Source organism: Rhinatrema bivittatum, chromosome 2, assembly GCF_901001135.1.
Source record: "Rhinatrema bivittatum chromosome 2, aRhiBiv1.1, whole genome shotgun sequence".
In the NCBI taxonomy this organism is placed as follows: domain Eukaryota; kingdom Metazoa; phylum Chordata; class Amphibia; order Gymnophiona; family Rhinatrematidae; genus Rhinatrema; species Rhinatrema bivittatum.
Genome location: NC_042616.1, coordinates 471,505,297 through 471,525,971, shown reverse-complemented (window position 1 = coordinate 471,525,971; position 20,675 = coordinate 471,505,297).

Genomic DNA, 20,675 nt, shown 5'->3' with positions numbered 1-20,675 from the left:
GCTGGTTTTTGCTATCTCCTATTTCAAACAGCCGCTAAGAAATCACTGTGAGCCAAACGAATGAAACTAATATGATATGTTGTATTCGTGGGGGATCGTGATGCGTTTTGTGAACTCACGAATACAACAAATAGGGACTTATGCTTTGCGGATTGCCAATGTGTTGAAAATGAATGCACATCCCTATCATTTATGCTGGATTTTATTCAGGAACTTTTCTGTAATAGAAAGCTTTACTTTCTAATGGAATATATGTCTCTAACAACTTCAGACATATTGTAGGGTATATGGAAGGATGGGTCATTATATTCAATTTAATAAAATGTATTTTCTTACCACAAACCAATAATACTCTAACAAGATATTTTTTATATAGTTTTACATTGCTCTCCATTAATTCTTACCTCACTATGTTGCGGCACATATTTCTGCATGATAACTATATACTACTATATACAGATATATCAATTTAACAAGTCAATCAAGATTACTTCATTTTGAGATCCAGCAATATGAACATTATTGTATTAATAAATTTTAAATGAATTTCAACCAGAGAAATTATTTCTGAGACAGCAGGAGTAGCTGGAGGAGATTAAAATAATGTGTTGGGCTGACATTTTCACAGCATGTTTCACTTTAATTGATTAGGCTATAATCAAACTTAAATTACTATCAAGGCTGATAGAAAGAAAAAAAAATCCACCCATTTCTACCAGAATAATGAATTAATCTACTTGAATTTGCTTTTATACATGAATGACTTTTAAATCCATATTTATGCCATGAACACACATAGTCAAAGAGCATGCAAAATTTTATGATGGTAAAATAATTTAATAACAGAAAATAAAAACAATTAACTACGTAACACGTAATATTTATTTGTTAGCACTGTGATCAACACATTTTTTAAAAGATTTAATAACTCTACTGCTCGTATTTCAAGGTTGGTGACTGCAGGGGGCTCTTCATCAGACTGATTAAAATAAAAACATTAACATCAAATGTAAAACAAGGTAAAATTAGTCACATAGAGCATATAATTGTGATTAATTTCCAAAGTCAGGTAAAATCTAATCTTCTAAGGATTAAAAGCTCTTGTTTATACATGCTCTAATGGAATCAATCCATATATGTTCTTTGCCATAATTGAAATGAAAGAAATCTATATACTAAATAATTACACTTGGGTTAAATCTAATGTCCGCAACAGGATTAATGAACAGTTTGCAAACTTAGATGCTGGGGACAGGTAGTAAGAAGGCATGGTTGATGAAAGAAAAGAAAGCAATAACAATGGGGTCAATTCACCCATCTCACCACTGGAAAGCAGTCAGAGGTGAATAGCTTATCGGGCTGGTAGGCAAAGAGTACTGTTTGTTATTCAAAGCTGGAGCAGAGGCTATACAGGAGGCAAATAGTGATGAATAGGGCAAAAAAAAAAAAAGGCATTTAATGAAGCTTTCATTGGCCATCTAACAGCAACCTGAGGAATTCATTAGCTGCTTCATTTCCTTATGCTTGAGCCTCATTATCTCTTTTTAGATATGCAAAGTCTTTCTGGTAACATTTCTTATCTCTACAAAAAGGCAAGTAAAGTACAATAAGCATGTGTAATCTGTGCTGTTAGCATTCTCTAACAGCAAGGAGCCAAAAGGATCTCCCCACATTTCAATTTCCAGATCACCTGATTTGGAATACTTATGAAAACATTTCACACTATTTCCATAGGAATCAATAGGGAAAACCAAAGTATTCAAACACCTATGGAAAAATGCTTCTTGCAAGTCAAAAATGATTATAAATGGCTTGGGAATGGATTGCACCAATTATCTCGTTTTATAGTTTTTACAAGCAAATTTGAATGGAAACCCCCATCTCTCTTATTATTGTACTGAAGCAAATTTGACCCTAAAGGTTTCCTTCACTTAAGCCTATATCTTTGCAGGTATTATCTTCATACAATAAAAGGCAGATTTTAAAAGGGCCACGCATGTGCCCATAAATGCACTTATCTCGGCGTGTGCAAAAATATGCACTATTTTATAACCTATGCATGTAGGTTTTAAAATACTCTTCATGCACACATGTCTACAGCTGTATGCACACATCTTATGCATGGTACTTTCCCTGTTAGGTGCAGGAGAGAGAGAGAGAGAACCTCTTTATGGGGCTCAGTCTGATACTCTTTATATGGACCATTGTAAGGGGGGATTTTTTTTAGGTGAGTTATCTAATAGTAGGCCTATTATTCACACACCTAAAACTAAGTGCTAAAGCTAAGATGCCTAGTACTTGAAATCAACTGGAAAAATAAAATTTCACTGAGCGTAATTACAAAAAATTTGTTATGAAATGACCATTATAAACATGCTGGTAGAATGCATTCGTATTTTGATTTGTGTCACAACGAGCAGGTGGAATCTAATCATCAGTAAAATAAAGCAACACAATGTCTTTAGCAATATATCACTGAAATATATTTTTTTAGAATTGTTTAGAATGCATATACAATTTCTGATAGAGACAAATCATGAAACACTTATCTTGCAAAGCTGTGCACATCTGTTAAAAGTCCAAAAGCTGATTGTCAATTTCCTTGTCAGCAACGGCTAGAGGTAGCATCCAACATCATAATAGTTAGAGACTACCTCAGTGGAGCCACATCACTGATAGTTTGAGTGGTAGTTTTGCCGCCATGTTGTTTACTTTGAAACAAGTCAATTCATGGACATGTCATAAGAAATATTTTTGAACACTTATCAGTAATGTATCCCCAAAGCAGAGTTTGTTCCTTTCAAAATGTTGCTGGTGGTTACAATATAGATCAATTTTTACAACCCTTTGTTGTGCAGTTGATCTTCTGTAAAAGAAACAGTACACTTTTGTCAATTTTACAATCTTGCCATCTGAGATCGAATCCTGTATGGTTGGTAACTAATGGACATAAAAGCCCTTTATACTCATATCCCTCAACAGGCAGCTCTTAATGAGGTAGAGGAGATGTTGTCGCAACGATCTGCGGGGCATCGTATGCAATCTGATTTTTTGGTTGATTTGATACAAATGGTTTTGTTCAACAACTATTTCTTGTTTGTATCTAAGTTTTATCACTAGACACATGGTATTCCTATGGGGTCTTCTTTAGCATCATCAGTTGCTAATTTGTATGTAGCAGCTTTCGAAGAGTTGGTGATCTATCCCTCTGAATGGTAAAGCAAATTATCCGATGGCATCAATATATAGATGATATTTTCATAATATGGTCTGCTTCTGATATCAAGCTTTGTGAGTTCATTGAATGGTTAAATTCCAGTTCTCAGCCCAATGGGCAAAATAATCCACTTCTTTTTTAGATGTCCCTCTTTTTTTTTACAAATAGGCAATTTTGTCACCACAGTATACCACAAGCCGACTGATAAAACAACTTACTATGGATTCACAGTCATCATTCAAGATCTTTCAAATTAGGACTAGACATGAGTCATGTTTTTCACATTGGGCACATTTGTTCAGAGACAGATGAATTTGAGTGGCAGGCAATGATATTCTCAGAAAGATTTTGATCAACAGGCTATCCACAAAAGGCTATACAAAGGGTATATACGTCAGCCAAATATACTGATCTGCAGGCTTTACTTCAGTACAAGCCCAGTAAAAACAATTCACAACTGGTTTGTGTATTAAAGCAGACCACATCATCAGCTTTCATTGTGGCCTCAATTAGGAAGCATTGGCACTTCAAGGCATTACATAATGCATTTAAGGAACCTTCATTAATAATGATGTCCAATGGTCCTAATATACATGATAGTACAGCACATTCTCATTTTGCAGAAAACAATATTCCATATACAGAGGGATATCACCACAAATGTAACAACTATGGCTTTTGTGAAAATACAATAGAGAGTACATGCTAGCAAGATTCAATCATGTGATACCATATTAAAAGGAAATCACAAACATATTGTACTTCAGCCAATGGTGTATATGTGGTTATCTGTCCTTGCCCTAAATTGTACTTTGGCTGCACCAATTGCCTGGTCAAAATATGATTGACTGAGCAAAAATCTCATTTCCAAACATGCAGCCTTAGTACACCCACAATACAACATTGTTCCAAATTCAGTCATACAACTGATTGTTTGAAATGGACTATTAATGAGAAGTATCAGTATCCATTTGCAGAGGCAATTTACAAGTGTCCCTAAATTACTGGAGTTCTTTCTGGATTTATAGCCTTAATACAATTTCACCAGCAGGTATGAAATAAGAATTAGATTGGCTATCATTGCTGTAAAATGATTTCTGCCTTTATAAGAAGGGCAAAGGTTCATCATATACATAATGCAGGGCCGGTGCAAGGGTCTGTAGTAGGGATGTGAATCGTTTTTCGACGATTAAAATTATCGTCCGATAATTTTAATATCGTCTTAAACCGTTATGGAACACAATACAATAGAGATTCTAACGATTTATCGTTATAAATCGTTAGAATCGTGAGCCGGCACACTAAAACCCCCTAAAACCCACCCCCGACCCTTTAAATTAAATCCCCCACCCTCCCGAACCCCCTCCCCAAATGACTTAAATAACTTGGGTGTCCAGCGGCGGTCCGGAACGGCAGCGGTCTGGAACGGGCTCCTGCTATTGAATCTTGTTGTCTTCAGCCGGCGCCATTTTCCAAAATGGCGCCGAAAAATGGCGGCGGCCATAGGCCAACACAATTCCACGGCAGGAGGTCCTTCCGGACCCCCACTGGACTTTTGGCAAGTCTTGTGGGGGTCAGGAGGCCCCCCCCAAGCTGGCCAAAAGTTCCTGGAGGTCCAGCGGGGGTCAGGGAGCGATTTCCCGCCGTGAATCGTTTTCCGTACGGAAAATGGCGCCGGCAGGAGATCGACTGCAGGAGGTCGTTCAGCGAGGGTTCCGGCGCCTCGCTGAACGACCTCCTGTAGTCGATCTCCTGCCGGCGCCATTTTCCGTACGGAAAACGATTCGCGGCGGGAAATCGCTCCCTGACCCCCGCTGGACCTCCAGGAACTTTTGGCCAGCTTGGGGGGGGCCTCCTGACCCCCACAAGACTTGCCAAAAGTCCAGCGGGGGTCCGGAAGGACCTCCTGCCGTGGAATCGTGTTGGTCTATGGCCGCCGCCATTTTTCGGCGCCATTTTGGAAAATGGCGCCGGCTGAAGACAACAAGATTCAATAGCAGGAGCCCATTCCGGACCGCTGCCGTTCCGGACCGCCGCTGGACACCCAGGTTATTTAAGTCATTGGGGGGGGGGGTTCGGGAGGGTGGGAGATTTAATTTAAAGGGTCGGGGGTGGGTTTTAGGGGGTTTTAATGTGCCGGCTCACGATTTTACGATTTTTCACGATATTTTACCCCCCAAACGGCAACAATACGATTCCCTCCCCCTCCCAGCCGAAATCGATCGTTAAGACGATCGAGGACACGATACACATCTCTAGTCTGTAGCACTCTGGGCAGACCAATGTAACACTGACCTCTCCCAAACCCACCCTAAGTTGAATGTGCCCTCTGAAAGTGATATATAGTTTTGGTCACCCTCTTACAGTTCTCTCTCTCTCTCTCTCTCTCTGCTGTTGCTCCTTCTTTCTCATTTTTTAAAATGCTGCACTTGAATACCCTGAGGGCACTCCACCCACTGATGCTGCCCTAGGCAGCCATCTAGTTCCGTCTAGAGGTTGCACTAACCCTGACATAATGCGCACCATCTATATGATATTAGTATGCTATTTTGATTGGTCTCTCATATTCATGTTGATTGCTTTTTTATGCTCTTTAATCTGATAGGCAGCTTCTTGGTCACATGGTTGTTTTTTTTTAATGGATGCCATCAAAAGACATTTTTCAGTATATGAATAGTGAGCTTCAAGCCACTGAATACATTTGGAATATTTTGTTCGTTGTTTTATTCATCGCATATAGACATTGGATCAACATCCCCAGATGAAGGACATTGAAACGTGGCCATGTTGGGAGTGTAGTAAGATATATTGATAATTATTAGTTGGTGGGGATTATAATGATAGCCGTTCAACAAATTATCTAGATCTGATGGCGGACTATTGCATATATTCTATGACATTTATAAATATTCACCAGTTCATCACAAAATAATGTACTTTTCATAATTTTTTTGGTGCATACTCTGATTTAATTCCTTAAAAGATTGTTAAAAATTGGAGGGTGGATAGCAGTTGATGATTACTAAATTATGGCCTTGATAACCCTGAGGGTATCATTTGTTGAGTCTGATATGAAACTACCATCTCTTTTCACCAAATAATTTTTTTTATTAAAATCTTTTTGAAAAATTGATTTGGGATAAATATTTTTTGTGAGATTTGATTCAGTCGATTTCTCTTGTTAATACAGGATGTTGCTTGGAATATGTGTTGTGTGTTGCTACACCTTTAGTGGAAATTGTTAGTAGTTTGGTGCAAGCCAGAAACTGACATTTCACTGTTCTCCCCCCCCCCCCCCCCCCCCCATGAAACTGTGCATTCAGCCTGTGATGATCACACACTTTTTAAGAACATAAGAACATAAGAAAATGCCATACTGGGTCAGACCAAGGGTCCATCAAGCCCAGCATCCTGTTTCCAACAGTGGCCAAATTTAACTCCAAATGCATTAGTATAGCTTTAGTTTACTGCATCAGTAACTAAAAGAAAATGTTACTTGTGCGTTAAAAGTCTGTGCATTGAGTTTCAGCACATAGTGTTAACTCATAGATTATTATATTGCCCTCCTGGAGATAATCCACATTCACTTATGCCCAACCATATGTATGTGTTTGTGTGTGTGTTTTGAGAGAAAAGGGAAGTTTCACCCTTCAGAGCTAAGAGAAGCCTCTTAACTGGAAAAACTCTTCTGCAATCCCATCCTCTTGTGGTTCTTCCAAAGGAGAACCAGAAGCTTCAAGCACCTCTGCCTATTGAACAAATGTATCCATGGGGACATGACAGCGGCATGTCATAGGTACCCACCTGCCGATATGCTTCACTAGCACTCCCTCACCATTCCCCACCCAATAACCAGACTGAGAGAAGTAAAATCACCAAAGCAGGTTTAGTGAAACACATTTTGACCACAGTTTTATTGACCAGTTATGAAAAGAAACTAAGTCATAATGGTAAATACTCTAACCTAACAATTTTCTACCTATCCCAGGCATGGCAAATGAGATTTCTGAGAAAGAGTGGGGTTGTGAAGTGTTAGTTGCTGATCAATATTGGTGCTGAACCTCACGACTGTCCTGGGATGGTGTTTGTTTTTCACATCCTCTTACAGCTGCGACAACTCTACCCAAGACCCCCAAAAGGTGGGTGGGGTATGAAGGTGAGGTTGCAGCCCTCTGCAAACAGGAGGCAGAGGGCTCCATGTCTCTCCCTTTTATCCTTGCTCCAGCTGCCCAGCTTCAACCACTCCCATTCAGGCCACAAGCAGCCCCTTCTCCCCAATTTATTTTTTATTTTGGCCATGGGGCCGGGTCACCCTGTGACAGCTATTATGTCTTCTCTTCCTAGCCAGATGTAGACAACTGAAATATGGGTACAAGTTTTGATCAAGTAAGTTATTCTGTTCTCTTGTATCTTCATTTATATAGCATGATATGAAACAATGTGTTACTAAACTAATCCAATATTCCGTGCACATCCTGCAGCATGCTGTTACTCTGCATCAGCCATCTCACTCCTAAACATCCAAAATATTTGTAATGTTCTATTTGTATAGAAGAAAGCATTTACTGTATATAGAGAAAAAAAAATGCTTAAGATTTCACACCAAGTATAAAACTATCATTTCACAATATGCATAAAGATAATGAGTCCAGAATGTGCAATGTTGTATCTTGAAAATACATTATTAATGTATCTGGTTCAAAAGTGATAAAATGTTCTAATGAGCATCTCTGCTGGAGGAGAATGATAGTTTGTCCCTTAGATAACCCGCATACTTATCTGTTGCTAAAGATGAAATGGACCTACTTATCAGAAAAAACAGAGGATTTAAAATAAACTTTGATGATATTGATTTACTGTAAAATTAGTGAAATTTAGTCATTCTATCTTGTTGATGCCTGTAAAAATATTCCTTATTAAAATGAAGTATTTTCCAATTTTATTTTTTGCTTTTATGGTGGCCTACTTTAAATTGAATTTGAAAAAAGTCAAAGTAAAATATGGCAATGAACTTTGCAGCTTTTCATCATTAATGCAATTTGATAGTACAAAACTCTGCAATTCTGCACATTTCATGAGGTGAGGGACTTTGAAGATAATAAAAGTATATTTTGGAAGTCATTGAGCTATTAAACATTCCAATCAATCCCAGTCATCATAAGTGTATTGACCTGTTGCTGTCTAGATAAAGATCCTATTGTTTAGTCTACCTGCAGGAACAAAAGCAAAATAAGTTCATCAATCTTGACAGACTTCTGCATCAGAGGACTACATTAGAGTATATAAGTTCACTTTAAGATTATTTATTTCTGATAGATACTGAAACAATGTGCTTTTATATGGTACATATAACCCACATGGTTATACAGGAATATAAAGAAAACAAACATCTCATACTCCAAAACATACCAACCTGATCCAAGACACAGTATTTATGAATCGAAGAGATGCCATTGGTTAATCCACAATAGAACATTGCCACCTATCCCATGAAATGTTTAATTTCCATAAGAGTCTCTTGTGACATATTTTGGCAAATGCTATCTGAAAATCGAGATATACCTTATCAACTGTCTCACCTTTATCCATATGTGTATTCACGCCTTCAAAAAAATATAGCAAATTGGTGAGGAAAGACTTCCCTTGGTTAAATCCATTTTGGCTTTGTCCCATTAAACTATGTCTACCTATACAATCAGTAGGGATGTGCAGAAGGAAAAAAATTGTTTCAATTCGGTTTTCATTTCACCGGGACCCATATTCATTGCATTTGTTTCATAGGGAGAAAAACTAATTCCTTGATTAGTTTTATTCATTTTCCATTTTCTCATTAAAGTCAATGGGGGAAGTATTTGCAACCTATTTTTGGCTGAAGAATTGGGGTTTTCTTATCAATTCTGATGAAACTTCTAGGGAGCAATCATCAGAATCAGGAAAGAGCTCCAAAGTACTTAGACTGTGGCAAAGTGTTGCCAAAGTGGCATAAATAACCTAAGGAACTGTAAAGGGGCAAAGGGGTATCAGGAGTGGCAAGAGTGCTTTAACAGAGGTGCAAAGCAGCATCAAGAGTGTCAAAAAACACACCACAGCTTCAAAAGATAACAGTTGCATGAACCCTCAAAGGCAGCATGACAGGCAAAGTGGCAAGACAAGTGGAATCAACATCCTACAGCACAATAAAGGGGGAACATAGCAAGCAGAAAGAGTGTCAGAAAAAACCACGATGCACCAATAAAGGGACAAAGCAGCATAAAAACTAGCACCAACACACTGAGGAACCATGATAGTGGCAAGAACACCACAAGGAGTAGATTGAGTCGCCTGGTGTATGGCAGCAAGGCAGAGTGGCAGAAAGTTGATAGGGGCAAGACAGGCTGGCAGAGCGGAGGTAGTCTGGTCCCTGTGGTATTGATAGGGGCAAGACTGGCTGGCCCCGGGGAGAGTTCCCTTTCCTTTGCACAGGAAATGGCTCCCTAGAATGGGTTCACCCCTAGAGTGGGGTGTTTCCGTTGGTGTCTAGTGAGCTCTTGCTGGTATTTTAAAATCTGGTGGATGTAGCAGATATACAAATGAGAATTTTGAAGGCCGAGGTGGAAGAGGTTTCTATGCGAACAGCAGTTCAACATAGGTCAACGGGTGTTAATAGATAGGCTGGCTATACCCGGGGAGAGTTCCCTTTCCTTTTCACAGGAAAGGGCTGCCTAAAATGGGTGTTGGCCCCTAGAGTGGAGCATGAGCCTTCAAGCATGGCGAGTCAACGTGGAGGAGGTTTCCATGTGAACAGAGGTTCTGGTTCAACATGGGTCAACGGGTACTAAGATTTAGGCTGGCTACACCTGGGGAGAGTTCCCTTTCATTTGCACAGGAAAGGGCTGCCTAGAATGGGTTGTTGGCCCCTAGAGTGGAGCATGAGCCTTCAAGTGTGGCGAGTTGATGTGGAGGAGGTTTCCATGTGAATAGCGGTTCTGGTTCAACATGGGTCAGAGGGTACTAAGAGATAGGCTGACAACACCCGGGGAGAGTTCCCTTTCCTTTGCACAGAAAAAGGCTCCTTGAACTGGGTTGGCCTCTAAAGTGTGGTATTTCCAATTTTCCATTGGCATCTAGTGAATACCCAGAAGCTATTAACTGTACTTATGCACTTCAGCTGATGACAAAGGAACTTGAAGAGCTCTGAGAAATAAGAAAACTGCTACTCAGGTTCAAATCTACAATATCAACCTATATTTGAAGAGCTCTGAGAAATAAGAAAAGTGCTATTCAGGTTCAAATCTACAATATCAACCTATATTGACTTTGTACCCTTCAATGCCTCTGTAAACTATGGGAACACAGAGGATGAACTAGAGTACAACTACCAACAGTTTTCTATAGTACTAGAAACATTAATGTTGGCACCTAAGAAACATCTAGGGAAAATGGCACATATTATGAAGGTCATGAAAAGTATTGAGAATATGAAATATGCAAGCTCCAAGCTGGACAGACAGGCACAATGTTTGAGGTCAGGCACTTATAGAGAAGTAAGGCCTGGACAGTGGACAGACAGGTACAGCATTAGAGGTCAAGCCCTTGTAGGGATGTAAATCCTGGACGGACAGGCACAGCAAGAGAGGTCAAGCCCTTGTAGGGACATACAGCCTAGACGGACAGGCACAGCATTAGAGGTCAGGCCCTTGTAGGGACGTATGGCCTGGACAGTGGACAGACTGGCACAGCATTTCAGGTCAGGTACATATGCTGATATTTTGTGGAGCATTGGAGACAGTTGGAGCTGCTGCAAGTCTTGCAATTGCTTTTATTCATCAAGCCATTCACAGGGAAAATTTGGAAACCCAAGCAAAGGCAGGTTTATTTTCAAAAACACTAGCATTTCCATCAACTCTGGTGCCAGCCTTGAGCAGTGAGGGCTCATGATATCCCCTGCCATTGAAAAGACGTGTTCACTGGGCACACTGGTTGGTGGACATGACAGATATCGCTGAGTCACTTTGGCTAGGTGTGGCCAGACATGGACTTGTGTGACAAATTTGCCAGCGGATATATCTGCATGTCATCTGTGGGATCTGAGAGATACCGTGTCACTGACATTTATGCTGGTGTCTCCTTTGCTTGGGTGGGCTGAGAGTCACTCATACCAGCTGCTTTCTCTCTAGCCCACTCCAGAACAGATGATTTTTTATGGGCAACATGGCTTTGGCATACTGAAGTGGAGGAGGAAGTACTAGCTGTTGCTGACAGAGTGCTGCTCCTGCTTGGGCTAGCACTACTCTCTGAAGTGCCTGCTGTTTCCTCCTCTGCTTAATGCCTAATCCGTCTCTGCCTATGGCGCTTCTGTTCATGGACTTTTACTAACAGCAGGTCCTTCACAAATAGGAGACAATCATACTGTAGGGCATGTTTCCCTTTCACACGGGAATCACAGACTGTGGCGAGCATGTATGTGTGGTCTTCTGTTAAAGGCCTTAATCTCTCTTGCACCTGCTTCTGCAAAAAGTCAAAAAATGTAGTACCTCTGTTGTCATTCCCTCTTCCTCTTTAAAGCCCTCCAAATTTTCCTCCAGAAAATTAATTATAGGGATGATGTCAGCCAAGGTGGCGCTTCTGGAACTCAGCTCCTCCATGGCATCCTTGAAAGGCTGCAGGATTTTTACCAGCTGACTCATGACTAACAAATCATGATGCCCTAGGGGACTATGCACACCTATGTCTATTGCCGCAGAATGTTCATGAATGGGTGTCTGCTGCTTCACTAACCTCTGCAGCATCATAAAGGTAGAATTCCACTGCGTGGCAATGTCTTGAATGAGACACTTGTAAGGCATCTCCAAATCAGTCTGCTTTTGTTGGAGAACCTGCCCTGCCTTCACACTTCTGTGGAAGTGCGCTGCTATGTTCCTGCACTTGTATATTAAGTCCTTTAAGTATTCATTCTCTTGGTGCTTAGACTCCAACTCCAGAGATGACTTTACTACCAGGTGCAGAGTGTGTGCAAAACATCGGATGTTCTGAAAGCCCCTGTCGGATATTGCCTTTATCAGGTTTGCACCATTGTCTGTGATAAAGAGCCCTGACTAAAGATTCCTGTATCGCTGGTGTAGCTGCCAGCCCGCAAGCATCTGTCTGATGCATGCTAGAATATTGGCTGAGGTATGGATGTCATCCGTCAGGTGGGTGTGCAGTAAATCCCACCTTTACCCTGATATTTGTTCCCTAATAGAGCTGCTGCCTGCCGCTACCTCAGCCAGGTCCCACCAGTGTGCTGTCAGGGAGAGGTAAGAGTGCTCAGCATTCAGTGCAGTCCAGATATCACAGGTGAAATGCAAACTCTCCTGTGCCTTAGCTAGCAGTGCTTGGATGCGACTGTGACACTGGTTGTTCAGGCTGGGGATGACCTTTCTGCTAAATGGGGTTCTGGAAGGGACTTTGTAATTTGGAACTAAGACCTTCAGCAAATGCTTGAAACCCATATTCTCCACAATCTGCAAGGGCTGGTCATCAAAGGCAATCATTTCTCCAATATTCCTGGTTACAACTTTTGAGGCTGGCTGCCTCCTTCCCTGGGATAGTGTTACCGAACACCACCCCATTTCCTCCATGGTAGGTTGTCACTTCTGCCACATGACAGTAGAAAGCTGGAAAGCTATGAGCACAAATGCTCAAAGTTTGGGCAATAAATTCCCAGATCTGCAAGCCCTAATGGTGGAGGCCGACATGGACGCTGTTGCTGTCACAGAAACATGGTTTACGGAATCTCATGACTGGGATACGGCAATACCAGGCTATAACTTGTTAAGGAAGGACAGAGAGGATAGGAAAGGGGGAGGAGTGGCCCTCTATGTCAGAAACAATATCCAAGCATCTGAGCTGCAAGGAAGATGGGGCAAAGAAGAAGCACTATGGGCCGACCTAAAAAAAGATGGGGCATCCATTTTTATTGGAGTGGTTTACAGGCCTCCAAACCAAAAGGAAGAGCTGGACAGAGACCTGCTTGAAGACATCCAAAAGATAGGAAAGAAGGGAGAACTGGTGATCGTTGGAGACTTTAATATGCCAGATGTAGTCTGGAGAATCCAATCTGTAGAATCTAATAATAATAGAGAAATAGTGGATGCCCTGCAAGTAGTTTTGTTCAAACAAATGGTAATGGAACCCAAGAGAGAAGGAGCTATACTCGACTTAGTGCTCACTAATGGAGATAATGTCTCTGATGTCCAGGTGGGCACCCACCTCAGCAGCAGTGATCATCAAACAGTATGGTTTAATATCACAAAAAGGATACGGAAAAAAAGCACAAAGACCCGAGTTTTGCAGTTCAAAAACACAGACTTTGATAAAATGGGTGAAGTACCTGGAGGAAGAGCTAAAAGTCTGGGAGAACGAGAGAGATGTGGATCAACAGTGGACCAATCTAAAAGGAGCAGTTACCAAGGCAACTAATCTATATGTTAGAAAATTAAAGACAAGCAAAAGAAAAATGAAACCTTTCTGGTTTTCAAAGGAGGTGGCTGACAAAATAAAGGCCAAAAGAACAGCGTTCAAGAAATATAAAAGATCCCAAATGGAGGAGCACAAAGAAGAATATCTGGTAGAACTGAGGGAGACAAAGAAATTAATCAAGACAGCAAAAATTCAAGCGGAAGAGAGGATTGCCAAGGAAGTAAAGAGAGGTGACAATACATTTTTCAGATATATCAGTGAAAAGAGAAAAGTTCAAAGTGGTATAGTGAAATTGAAAGGTGGAAAGGATCAATATGTGGAGAGAGACAAAGAAATGGAAGAAATATTAAACAAATACTTCAGTTCTGTGTTCACTAAAGAGGACCCTGGAGAAGGACCGTCGCTAGATAACAAGGAACTGAAGGGGAGTGGAGTAGATGTAACTCCATTTACAGTAGAGAATGTATGGGAAGAGCTGGGGAAACTGAAAGTGGACAAAGCCATGGGGCCTGATGAGGTTCATCCCAGGATACTGACGGAGCTCAGAGATGTGCTGGTGTGTCCGCTGTGTGACCTGTTCAATAGATCCCTAGAAACGGGAGTGGTGCCGAGTGATTGGAGAAGAGCTGTGATGGTCCCGCTTCACAAGAGTGGGAACAGAGAAGAGGCTGGTAACTACAGACCAGTTAGCCTCACTTCGGTGGTGGGAAAAGTAATGGAGTCACTGTTGAAAGAGAGAACAGTGAACTATCTACAGTTGGGAGAATTGCTGGACCAGAAGCAGCATGGATTCACCAGGGGAAGATCCTGTCAGAAAAATCTGATTGACTTTTTTGACTGGGTAACCAAGGAATTGGATCAAGGAAGAGTACTCGATGTCATCTACTTGGATTTCAGCAAAGCTTTTGATACAGCCCCACATAGGAGACTGGTGAATAAAATGAGAAGCTTAGGAGTGAGTGCCGAGGTGGTGGCCTGGATTGAAAACTGGTTGACGGACAGAAGACAATGTGTGATGGTAAGTGGAGCTCTCTCTGAGGAGAGAGTGGTTTTAAGCGGTGTACCGCAAGGATCGGTGTTGGGACTGGTCCTGTTCAATATGTTTGTGAGCGACATTGCGGACTGGATAGAAGGTAAGGTTTGTCTTTTTTGCGATTGACACTAAGATCTGCAACAGAGTAGACACGCAGGAAGGAGTGGAGAGAATGAGACGGGATTTAAGGAAGCTGGAAGAGTGTTCGAAGATATGGCAGCTGAGATTCAATGCCAAGAAATGCAGAGTCATGCATAAGGGGAGTGGAAATCCAAATGAACTGTATTTGATGGGGGAAGAAAGGCTGATATACATGGAGCAGGAAAGAGACCTTGGGGTGATGGTGTCTAATGATCTGAAGTCGGCGAAACAATGTGACAAGTTGATAGCTAAAGCCAGAAGAATGCTGGGCTACATAGAGAGATGAATATCGAGTAAGAAAAGGGATAATCCCCTTGTACAGGTCCTTGGTGAGGCCTCACCTGGAGTACTGTGTTCAGTTCTGGAGACCTTATCTCCAAAGAGACAGAGACAAGATGGAGGCGGTCCAGAGAAGGGCGACCAAAAAGGAGGAGGGTCTTCATCAAATGACTTATGAGGAGAGATTGAAGAATCTAAATATGTACACCCTGGAGGAAAGGAGGAGCAGAGGTGATATGACACAGACTTTCAGATACTTGAAAGGTTTTAATGATCCAAAGACAACAACAAACCTTTTCCGTCGGAAAAAAATCAACAGAACCAGAGGTCACGATTTGAAGCTCCAGGGAGGAAAACTCAGAACCAATGTCAGGAAGTATTTCTTCATGGAGAGGGTGGTGGATGCCTGGAATGCCCTTCTGGAGGAAGTGGTGAAGACCAGAACTGTGAAGGACTTCAAAAGGGCATGGGATAAACATTGTGGATCCATAAAGTCTAGAGGACGTGAATGAAGAGTGGGTGGCTCGCGGGAATGACGGCTACTGCTGGAGATAATACCCTTATTCAATAAACATACACAAAGTTAATGCAACTCCAACATTGCTCTAAGCTTCAACGGCAAGAAGAAATGTGGAAAAAAGGATTTGCATTCACAAAAAAGCGGGGAGTAGCTTGCTTGTTACGGCGGTTACTACCCCAAACCAAATAAGCCTGATATTTCACTTTCAATGCATATCCAGCATAGCTCTCTGCTTCAACAGCAGGTGAGAAATACCGATACTTTACACATATCCAGCATAGCTCTCTGCTTCAACAGCAGGGGAGAAAGACCGATACTTCACGCATATCCAGCATAGCTCTCTGCTTCAATGGCAGGGGAGAAAGACCGATACTTCACGCATATACCACATAGTTCTCTGCTTCAACAGCAGGGGAGAAAGACCGATACTTCACGCATATCCAGCATAGCTCTCTGCTTCAATGGCAGGGGAGAAAGACCGATACTTCAAGCATATCCAGCATAGCTCTCTGCTTCAACGGCAGGGGAGAAAGACCAATACTTCACGCATATCCAGCATAGCTCTCTGCTTCAACAGCAGGGGAGAAATACCGATACTTCACGCATATCCAGCATAACTCTCTGCTTCAACGGCAGGGGAGAAATACTGATACTTCACACATATCCAGCATAGCTCTCTGCTTCAACAGCAGGGGAGAAAGACCAATACTTCACGCATATCCAGCATAGCTCTCTGCTTCAACGGCAGGTGAGAAATACCGATACTTCACGCATATCCAGAATAGTTCTCTGCTTCAACAGCAGGGGGAATGAAGAAAAGTGGATCTATATACAGACAATAACCAACAAGGACTGAATTACATAGTCTGGGTAAACAAATAAGCATGGGTGTAGCTTGCTTATTGCGCCGGTTACTACCCCTAACTAATTAAGCTAGATATTTCACTTAGATGCAGTTCCAACACTGTTCTCTACATTAATGGTGGGGGTGGAAGGGAAATAGAACCAAAAGGTTACTAAGAGCCAAGAGAAACAGATAAGTATGAGAAAAAAAAAAGCGAAGCTTGCTGGGCAGACTGGATGGGCCGTTTGGTCTTCTTCTGCCGTCATTTTTATGTTTCTATGTTTCTATGGCAGGGGCCTCCTGGCCTGTCACCTGACTGCTAGAAGGGGCTGAGGATGTGGGGTGACTCTGCTCCTTTTCAACCACGTTACGCTGACTGGAAAATGGGATCCCCTGACTGGTACTGCCACCATCCCCAGATGGCAGTACTTTTGGGTATTGCTTCTGCATATGATGCATCATGCCAAAATTAGTTAGATGTCCTATTTGCTTGCCTCTGCTAATAGCCCTTGCACAGTAATTACACTGAGCAAATTGTGTGACATCCATCACTTTAAAGTGGCTCCAGATCACAGATTTCTTTTGTGATACCTTCTCTGCAGCCTTCGGGGTGGATGCTGGTTCTAGAGCTGAAGTAGTGGGTGCACCCTGAGAAGCAATGCCAGGGGCATCAGTCACACTCTGTTCCTGCGCTGTCTGCTCTTCCTCCTCATCATCAGTTTCATCTCTCCCCTGCAGCACTGAAGTGGAGGCTAAGACAGAACTAACTAATCTTTCTAAACCTTCTTCAGCTATTACTTCTTCAGTTTCTGATGAGAATCTCACACAAGATGATTCTTCATTGGAATCAGAAGCAAACAGTGCCGGCACTACATTTTCAATGCTAAGTCGAGTCTGCTGTAGCACTGCTGTTTTTGGTTGTCGTCCTTTTGTCTTGCATGACTCAGCCTCCCCTTCCCTCACCTCCAAAACTACAGGGTCAGAAACCGGTGGTGGTGATGCATCATCTTTAAATTTCAATTTTTTCCGGATGGAATTGCCTGCCCCTCCAGAGATTTTAGATTGGAACAGGTCCCTTTTTAACTTTAATGGGGGACTGGCACTGCCGTTTGAAGTGCCTCCTTTGCTAGTGCCTCTTCTGCCAGTCCCAATCACTCTACCACATCTAGCTTTCTCCTACATCATGGATTTAATGTCACTGCCTACTAGGGATTTCAATTAAAATAATTATTTCCAAAAGAAGCCTACTGGGGATTTGGCTTCAAAGAGCACCACTGTCCCAATATATGTTTGTCTGCAAAACTGCCCACAGGCCCACGATGGAGTGCCTGGATGTACGTTACTACTGGGACCACTGTATGTGCACACACAAAACTTGTAACTATAAAAGAGGCCTAATGGGGATTTGGCTTCAGAGAGCACCACTGTCCCAATATATGTGAGTCTGCAAAACTGCCCACTGACGCCCAGTGAACTGCCTTCTTTGCTTAAAAGAGCACAGAGAGACAGTCTGAGTTCAATTTAAAAAAAAAAACTGCAGCAAAAATGAAGAAATATTGTTTTCAAGGGAATATTCTATCAAACTAGCTAGAAATTGAATATATCTCCCACTCACAACACCCAAATCCTGCTTGTAGCCTACCCCGGGGGGATAAAATAAGCAGCAAAATGCCATTGCTAGCAGCTTGTCTCAGTGGTACAGTCTGAGATCAATAAAAAAAAATTCAGTCAAAAAAAGCCTGCCTCTCTGGTACTGCTAATAATTAATATATATTGATTTCCCACTGTATATAGAACAATTACTGTTTTTAAGCAACCTTCATAAGGCACAAGGTTCCTGATGTATTGATCAGGTAACCTATCAGAGCCGAATAAGCTTCTGTGTGCTGTTAGATTTAATCATTGGTTGCTGCAAGTGATTAAGATAGTGTAATACTAACTTAATCACTGGCACAGCAGCAAGAATGAAGAAATATCTTTTTCAATGGAAAATTCTATCAAACTAGCTAGCAATTCAACACAGATTTGAGACAGACTAGCTCTGAGTAAAGCCACCATCCCCGGACCACCCCCGCAAAGAAACAGCGTGGCATGTCATGTGCTTAAGGTATAAATAGTGCAGCATCATCAGGAACAGTGTCACAGAGCACTGAGTGAGATCGGCGATTGGCTGCATTAGAAAAATGCTTAGCTCTAATAGGTTGCATTCTCATCTCCTTGCCAACCTGTCTGACCCACTCTATGACAGGGCTGTGAGGTCACTTATGACTCACAGGAAATGGCTGGTTTTTGTTATGGATACTCCTACATGGCCTTCTCCTATTTCACATGGCCACTAAGAAATCACTGCGAACCAAAAGAATGAAACTAATATGATATGTTTTATTTGTGGGGGATCGCAACGCGTTTCACGAACCTACGAATACAACAAATAGGGACTTATGCGTTGCGGATTACACATTCATTAAAAATGAATGCATATCCCTAATAATCAGTAATTTTGTTCTTTAGAATAATTTCAACTGCTTTTCCTAGCACTGATGTCAGTTTCATTAGTTTTTAGTTTCCAAGATCACCCCTTGAACCCTTTTTAAAAACTAGTGTTACGTTGCTCATCCCCTAATCTTCAGGGTCCACAGCTGATATTAATGATAGTTTAAAAATTACTAACTGTAGGTCCTCATTTTCATTTTTCAGTTCTTTCAGCATTCTGAGATGTACACCATCTGGTCCAGGTGATTTTCTACTTTTTACTTTGCAATTTGCCCTAGTATATCTTCCAGGTTCACTGAGATTTTTTCAGTTCCTCTGACTCATCACCTGTAAATATCACTTCTGGCATGGGTATCTTACTTAGTAAACACTTAGGGGTAGATTTTTTAAAAAAGCGCGTTCGCGTACTTTTGTTCCGTTCCCTCCGAGGCCGCTCCGAAATCGGAGCGGCCTCGGAGGGAACTCTCTTTCGCCCTCCCCTCACCTTCCCTTCCCTTCCTCTATCTAACCCACCCCCCCCCCCCCGGCCCTATCTAAACCCTCCCCTTACCTTTGTCCGTAGATTTACGCCTGCGAGAAGCAGACGTAAATCTACGCGCGCCAGCGGAGTGCTGGCGCGCCATGCTCCGACCTGGGGGCTGGTCCGAAGGCCTGGACCACGCCCCCGGGCCGGCACCACGCCCCCAGTCCTGCCCCCGAAACACCGCGCCCCGCCCCCGAAACGCCACATCATCAGTTCCTGCTCCCGACACGCCCCCTTCCGAAAACCCCGGGACCTACGCGTGTCCCGGGGTTCTGCGCACGCTGGCGGCCTATGGAAAATAGGCGCGCTGGCGTGCAAGGCCCTGCTCGCATAAATCCGGGCGGATTTACGTGAGCAGGGCTTTGAAAATCTGCCCGTAAGGGAAATTCATTTAATCTCTCCACAATGGCCTGGTCCGCCATTTGTGCCCCTTTTAATCCATCTCATTTAATGATCCAATGACTCCCTTGTAGGCTTTTTGCTTCAATGTACCTGAAAAAGATTTTACTCTGAGTTTATGTTCCCATAAACATTTCCTTTTCAAATTCTATCTTTGCCTTCCATATCAATGCTTTCCATCTAACTTGCCAGTGCTAATGCTGTTTCCTGTTTTCTTCATTTGGATCCTTTTTCCATTTTTGAAAAATGTTCTTTTGGCTAGAATATCCTTTTTCACCTTTTAGTAATACCAATAGTTATTTTGCCTTCCTTCCACCTTTTTAAATGTTGGAATATATCTCATCTGTGCTTCCGAGATGATATTTTTAAACATCCATGCCTGTCGTAAACTCTGAAAATTTTTCTATTGCTTGATTTCCGTTTTTTCTTAAACTTTTTTCTCATTTTCTCATAAACTCTATTATTTAACTCTTTATTATAAATTTATAAGTATACACAAAGTAAAACTTTGTACAGAAACATATACAATCAAATGACCCATAATTATAATGGAACTTAGTTGTAATTACAATCCACATCAAGGAGAGAAAGTCTAATTTAGAAAACAAACAAACAAAAAAGAAACATTACAGCATTCTAAATATTACAGGCCTATTTAGTCAGGCTACACTTGATTGACTTTCCCTATTCTGCAGCAAGCCCTCGAGTTACACAGGATCACAAAACACATAATTGTTTTCTTGGAAGTTAATTAAACATCTACAGGAAATTTCAAAAGAAACATAG